Below are 6,977 nucleotides of genomic sequence, written 5' to 3' on the forward strand. Positions count from 1 at the left end.
ATTATGGGATGGGGTTGTTCTCAGGAAATGGGTTATGCATTAACGTTAGGATAAGAGGTTAAAGTTAGGCGCACGGTGAGGTTTACGTGTTAAGGGGAGAAATAGGAACAGGGTTGGGTGTTATGTTCAGGGTTAGGGTTATCTGTTAAAGGTATTGTTTATGGTTAGCGCACTGGCCCTGTCTGCATTAGGCGGGCGGGGGGAGTTTAGGGGGCTGGGATTGTACCCGGGAACCCACTCTATCATACTCTGGGTATGGGCCCGTGGGTTTCATGCAGGACACAGTGGTAGAGCCTCCTTTCACGCATGGCATGGGAGGATGGCAGGCTTTCTAAACTCTAAGAAAGCAAGAAGTCTGAGAATTAGATTTAGGGGTAGGATTATTGTTAGGGTTAAGGATGAAGTTTAGTGTTAGGGTGAGGGCTTAGGGTTAGGGATTAGGGTTAGGGTTAAAGGCTACTCTTAGGTTTAACGGCTACACTTTGGTTTAGGGTTGAGGTTTACGGTTAGGGTTAAGATGAGGGGTTAGGGTTTGGTACAGGGTTAGGGTTAAGTGTTAGGTTTAGGGTTGAAGATTAGGATTAGGGTTAGGATTAAAGGTTAGCGTGAGAGTTAACGCTTAGAGTTAAGGTTAGGAGTTAGGGTTTAGGGTTAGGTTTGGGGTTAGGTTTAGTTTTAGGGTTAGAGTTATGTGCTATGGTTTGTGTTAGAGGTCAGGGTTAGGTTTACTGGTGGCGGTTAGGGTCACGTTTAGGGGTTAGCATTAGGGTTAGGGTTAGGGTTAGGGTTAAGGGATAGGATTACGGTTAAGTGTTGGCCTTAGGGTTAGGGTTTAGTGTTAGGGTTATCATTAGGGACTAGGGGTAGGGTCAGGGTTAAATGCCTGGGTGCGGGTAATGGTTAGGGTCAGGGTTAAGGTTCACGGATAGGGTTAGTGTTAAGGGTTACGGGTAGGTTTAGGGTTCAGGGTTAGAGTTAGCATTAGGGCTTAAGATTAGGATTAGGCGGTAGGTTCGATTTAGGGTTAGATCTAGGCGTTCGGGTAAGGGCTAGCGTTAGGTTTAAGAGATAGGGTTAGATTTAATGCTTAGGATTAGGGTTAGGGTTTGGGGTTAAAGGAAGTGTTAGGGGTTAGGTTTAAGGATGAAAGGTTACTGTTATTTTTAGCTGTAGTGTTAGGGTTACGGAAAAGGGATCACATTAGCATTAAGGGTATTCCTTACTGTAGGGTTAAGGGTTAGGCTTAGAGTTAAAGGTTAAGGTTAGGGTCAGTGTTAAGATTTAGGGTGAGGGTTAATGGTTAGGGTAAAGGTTAAGCGTTAGGGTTAGGGATTAGTGATTAGGGTTTTTGGTTAGTGTTAGTGTTAGCGGTTAGGAGTTAGTGTTTTATGAAGGGGTATGGTTAGAATTAGGATTGGGGTTAGAGTTAGGGTGAGGTATAGGTGTTAGGTTTAGGGGTTAGTTTTAGGGTAAAAGGATAGGATTAGGGTTACGGGTTGGGCTTAGGTTTAGGGTTAAAGTTTACTGCTAGGGTTAGGGATAGGGTTCAGGCTTAGCTTTAGGGGTTCTGCTTAGGGTTAGGTGTTAGGTTAGTGTCAGGGTTAGGTCTAGTCGTGAGGGTAAGGTTTAGGGTTATCTTTAAGAGCTAGGGTTAGGTTTAATGGTTAGGATTAGGATTAGGGTTAAGGGTTAGGGTAAGGCTTAGGGGTTAGGGTGAAGGGATAGGGTGAAGGGAGGGGTTTTTTGTTAGGCATAGCGTTGGGGTTAGAAGTAAGAGTTACTGTCAGTGTTAGGGTTGTAGGTAGGGTTACGGTTAGGGTTAGCGGTTTAGAATTAGGGTTAGGGATTAGGTGTCACAGTGATGACTAGGAGATAGGGTTAGAATTATGGGATAGGGGTTGTTCTCAGGAAATGGGTTATGCATTAACGTTAGGATAAGAGGTTAAAGTTAGGCGCACGGTGAGGTTTACGTGTTAAGGGGAGAAATAGGAACAGGGTTGGGTGTTATGTTCAGGGTTAGGGTTATCTGTTAAAGGTATTGTTTATGCTTAGCACACGGGCCCTGTCTGCATTACGCGGGCGGGGGGAGTTTAGCGGCCTGGGATTGTACCCGGGAAACCACTCTATCATACCCTGGGTATGGGCCCGTGTGTTTCATGCAGGACACAGTGGTAGAGCCTCCTTTCACGCATGGCATGGGAGGATTGCAGGCTTTCTAAACTCTAAGAAAGCAAGAAGTCTGAGAATTAGATTTAGGGTTAGCATTATGGTTAGGGTTAAGGATGAAGTTTAGTGTTATGGTGAGGGCTTAGGGTTAGGCATTAGGGTTAGGGTTAAAGGTTAGTCTTAGGTTTAACGGTTACACTTTGGTTTAGTGTTGAGGTTTACGGTTAGGGTTTAGATGAGGGGTTAGTGTTTGGTACAGGGTTAGGGTTAAGTGTTAGGTTTAGGGTTGAAGATTAGGATTAGGGTTAGGATTAAAGGTTAGCGTGAGAGTTAAAGCTTAGGGGTAAGGTTAACAGTTAGGTGTTAGGGTTAGGGTTAGGGTTAGGGTTAGTTTTAGGGTTAGAGTTATGTGCTATGGTTTGTGTTAGAGGTTAGGGTTAGGTTTACTGGTCACGGTTAGGGTTACGTTTATGGGGTAGCATTAGGGTTAAGGTTAAGGTTAAGGGATAGGATTAGGGAAAAGTGTTGGGCTTAAGGTTAGAGTTTAGTGTTAGGGTTAGCATTAAGGATTAGGGTTAGGGTCAGGGTTAAAAGCTTGGGTGCGGGTAATGGTTAGGGTCAGGGTTAAGGTTCACGGATAGGGTTAGTGTTAAGGGTTACGGGTATGTTTAGGGTTCAGGGAGAGAGTTAGGGTTAGGGTTAGGGTTAGGGGTTAGGGTTAGGGTAAGGGTCAGGGTCAGGGGTTAGGGGTTAGGGTTAGGGTTAGGGGTTAGGGTTAGGGTTAGGGTTTAGGGTTAGGGTTAGGGTTAGGGGGTTAGGGTTATGGTTGGGGATGGGGTTAGGGTTAGGGTTAGGGGTTAGGGTTAGGGTTAGGGGTTAGGGTTAGGGTTCGGGTTCGGGTTAGGGTTAGGGTTAGAGTTGGGTTAGGGTTAGGGTTAGGGTTGGGTTCGGGTTAGGGTTAGGGTAGGGGTAGGGTTAGGGGTTAGGGTTAGGATTAGGGGTTAGGCTCAGGGTCAGGGTCAGGGTCAGGGTTAGGGTTTAGGTTTAGGGTTAGGGTTGGGGTTGGGGTCGGGGTTAGGGTTAGGGTTAGGGGTTAGGGTTAGGGTTAGGTGTTAGTGTTAGGGGTTAGGGGTTAGGGTTAGGGGTTAGGGTTAGGGTTTAGGTTTATGGTTAGGGTTAGGGGTAGGGTTAGGGGTTAGGGGTATGGTTAGGGATTAGGGTTAGGGGTAGGGGTAGGGGTAGGGTTAGGGGTTAGGGTTAGGGGTAGGGGTAGGGGTTAGGGGTTAGGGTTAGGGGTTATGGCTTGTGTTAGGGTTAGGGGTTAGGGTTAGGGGTTAGGGTTAGTGGTTAGTGTTATGATTAGGTTTAGGGTTGGATTAGGGTTGGGGTTGGGATTGGGGTTAGGGTTAGTGTTAGGGGTTAGGGTTAGGGTTAGGGTAGGGTTAGGGTTAGGGGTTAGGGTTAGGGGTTAGGGTTAGGGTTAGGGGTTAGGGTTAGGGTTAGAGGTTAGGGTTAGGGTAGGGTTAGGGTTAGGGTTAGGGGTTAGGGTTAGGGGGTAGGGTTAGGGTTAGGGCTTAGGGTTAGGGTTAGGGTTTGGGATTAGTGTTAGGGTTAGGGGTTAGGGTTAGGGTTAGGGTTAGGGTTAGGGTCAGGGTTCGGGTTAGGGGTTAAGGTTAGGGGTTAGGGTTAGGGTTAGGGGCTAGCGTTAGGGTTAAGAGATAGGTTTAGGTTTAATGCTTAGGATTAGGGTTAGGGTTTGGGGTTAAAGTAAGTGTTAGGGGTTAGGTTTAAGGATGAAACGTTACTGTTATTTTTAGCTGTAGTGTTAGGGTTACGGAAAAGGGATCCCATTAGCATTAAGGGTCTTCCTTACTGTAGGGTTAAGGGTTAGGCTTAGAGTTAAAGGTTAAGGTTAGGGTCAGTGTTAAGATTTAGGGTGAGGGTTAACGGTTAGGGTAAAGGTTAAGCGTTAGGGTTAGGGATTAGTGATTAGGGTTTTTGGTTAGTGTTAGGGTTAGCGGTTAGGAGTTAGTGTTTTATGAAGGGGTATGGTTAGAATTAGGATTGGGGTTAGAGTTAGGGTGAGGTATAGGGGTTAGGTTTAGAGGTTAGCTTTAGGGTAAAAGGATAGGATTAGGGTTACGGGTTGGGCTTAGGTTTAGGGTTAAAGTTTACTGCTAGGGTTAGGGATAGGGTTCAGGCTTAGCTTTAGGGGTTCTGGTTAGGGTTAGGTGTTAGGTTAGTGTCAGGGTTAGGTCTAGTCGTGAGGGCAAGGTTCAGGGTTATCTTTAAGAGCTAGGGTTAGGTTTAATGGTTAGGATTAGGATTAGGGTTAAGGTTTAGGGTAAGGCTTAGGGGTGAGGGTGAAGGGTTAGGGTCAAGCATTAGGGTTATTGTTAGGCATAGCGTTGGGGTTAGAAGTAAGGGTTACTGTCAGTGTTAGGGTTGTAGGTAGGGTTACGGTTAGGGTTAGCGGTTTAGAATTAGGGTTAGGGATTAGGTGTCACAGTGATGACTAGGAGATAGGGTTAGAATTATGGGATAGGGGTTGTTCTCAGGAAATGGGTTATGCATTAACGTTAGGATAAGAGGTTAAAGTTAGGCGCACGATGAGGTTTACGTGTTAAGGGGAGAAATAGGAACAGGGTTGGGTGTTATGTTCAGGGTTAGGGTTATCTGTTAAAGGTATTCTTTATGCTTAGCGCACGGGCCCTGTCTGCATTGGGCGGTCGGGGGGAGTTTAGGGGGCTGGGATTGTACCCGGGAACCCACTCTATCATACTCTGGGTATGGGCCCGTGGGTTTCATGCAGGACACAGTGGTAGAGCCTCCTTTCACGCATGGCATGGGAGGATGGCAGGCTTTCTAAACTCTAAGAAAGCAAGAAGTCTGAGAATTAGATTTAGGGTTAGGATTATGGTTAGGGTTAAGGATGAAGTTTAGTGTTAGGGTGAGGGCTTAGGGTTAGGGCTTAGGGTTAGGGTTAAATGTTACTCTTTGGTTTAACGGTTACACTTTTTTTTAGGGTTGAGGTTTACGGTTAGGGTTAAGATGAGGGGTTAGGGTTTGGTAGACGTTTAGGGTTAAGTGTTAGGTTTAGGGTTGAAGATTAGGGTTACGGTTAGGATTAAAGGTTAGCGTGAGAGTTAACGCTTAGTGTTAAGCTTAAGAGTTAGGGGTTAGGGTTAGGTTTAGGGTTCGTTTTAGGGTTAGAGTTATGTGCTATGGTTTGTGTTAGAGGTTAGGGTTAGGTTTACTGGTCACGGTGAGGGTTACGTTTCGGGGTTAGCATTAGGGTTAGGGTTAAGGGATACAATTAGGGTTAAGAGTTGGGAGTAGGGTGAGGGTTTAGTGTTAGGGTTATCATTAAGGATTAGGGGTAGGGTCAGGGTTAAATGCTTGGTTGCGGGTAATGGTTAGGGTCAGGGTTAAGGTTCACGGATAGGGTTAGTGTTAAGGGTTACGGGTAGGTTTAGGGTTCAGGGTTAGAGTTAGCATTAGGGCTTAAGGTTAGGATTAGGCGGTAGGTTCGATTTAGGGTTAGATCTAGGCCTTAGGGTAAGGGCTAGCGTTAGGGTTAAGAGATAGGGTTAGGTTTAATGCTTAGGATTAGGGTTAGGGTTTGGGGTTAAAGGAAGTGTTAGGGGTTAGGTTTAAGGATCAAAGGTTAGGGTTATTTTTAGCTGTAGTGTTAGGGTTAGGGATAAGGTATCCCATTAGCATTAAGGGTCTTCCTTACAGTAGGGTTAAGGGTTAGGCTTAGAGTTAAAGGTTAAGGTTAGGGTCAGTGTTAAGATGTAGGGTGAGGGTTAACGGTTAGGGTAAAGGTTAAGCGTTAGGGTTAGGGATTAGTGATTAGGGTTTTTGGTTAGTGTTAGGGTTAGCGGTTAGGAGTTAGTGTTTTATGAAGGGGTATGGTTAGAATTAGGATTGGGGTTAGAGTTAGGGTGAGGTATAGGGGTTAGGTTTAGGGGTTAGTTTTAGGGTAAAAGGATAGGATTAGGGTTACGGGTTGGGCTTAGGTTTAGGGTTAAAGTTTACTGCTAGGGTTAGGGATAGGGTTCAGGCTTAGCTTTAGGGGTTCTGGTTAGGGTTAGGTGTTAGGTTAGTGTCAGGGTTAGGTCTAGTCGTGAGGGTAAGGTTTAGGGTTAGCTTTAAGAGCTAGGGTTAGGTTTAATGGTTAGGATTAGGATTAGGGTTAAGGGTTAGGGTAAGGCTTAGGGGTTAGGGTGAAGGGTTAGGGTCAAGGGTTAGGGTTTTTGTTAGGCATAGCGTTGGGGTTAGAAGTAAGGGTTACTGTCAGTGTTAGGGTTGTAGGTAGGGTTACGGTTAGGGTTAGCGGTTTAGAATTAGGGTTAGGGATTAGGTGTCACAGTGATGACTAGGAGATAGGGTTAGAATTATGGGATAGGGGTTATTCTCAGGAAATGGGTTATGCATTAACGTTAGGATAAGAGGTTAAAGTTAGGCTCACGGTGAGGTTTACGTGTTAAGGGGAGAAATAGGAACAGGGTTGGGTGTTATGTTCAGGGTTAGGGTTATCTGTTAAAGGTACTGTTTATCCTTAGCACACGGGCCCTGTCTGCACTAGGTGGGCGGGGGAGTTTAGGGGGCTGGGATTGTACCTGGGAACCCACTCTATCATACTCTGGGTATGGGCCCGTGGGTTTCATGCAGGACACAGTGGTAGAGCCTCCTTTCACGCATGGCATGGGAGGATTGCAGGCTTTCTAAACTCTAAGAAAGCAAGAAGTCTGAGAATTAGATTTAGGGTTAGGATTCTGGTTAGCGTTAAGGATGAAGTTTAGTGT

This window comes from Eulemur rufifrons, unplaced genomic scaffold (genome assembly GCF_041146395.1).
Source record: "Eulemur rufifrons isolate Redbay unplaced genomic scaffold, OSU_ERuf_1 scaffold_33, whole genome shotgun sequence".
In the NCBI taxonomy this organism is placed as follows: Eukaryota; Metazoa; Chordata; class Mammalia; order Primates; family Lemuridae; genus Eulemur; species Eulemur rufifrons.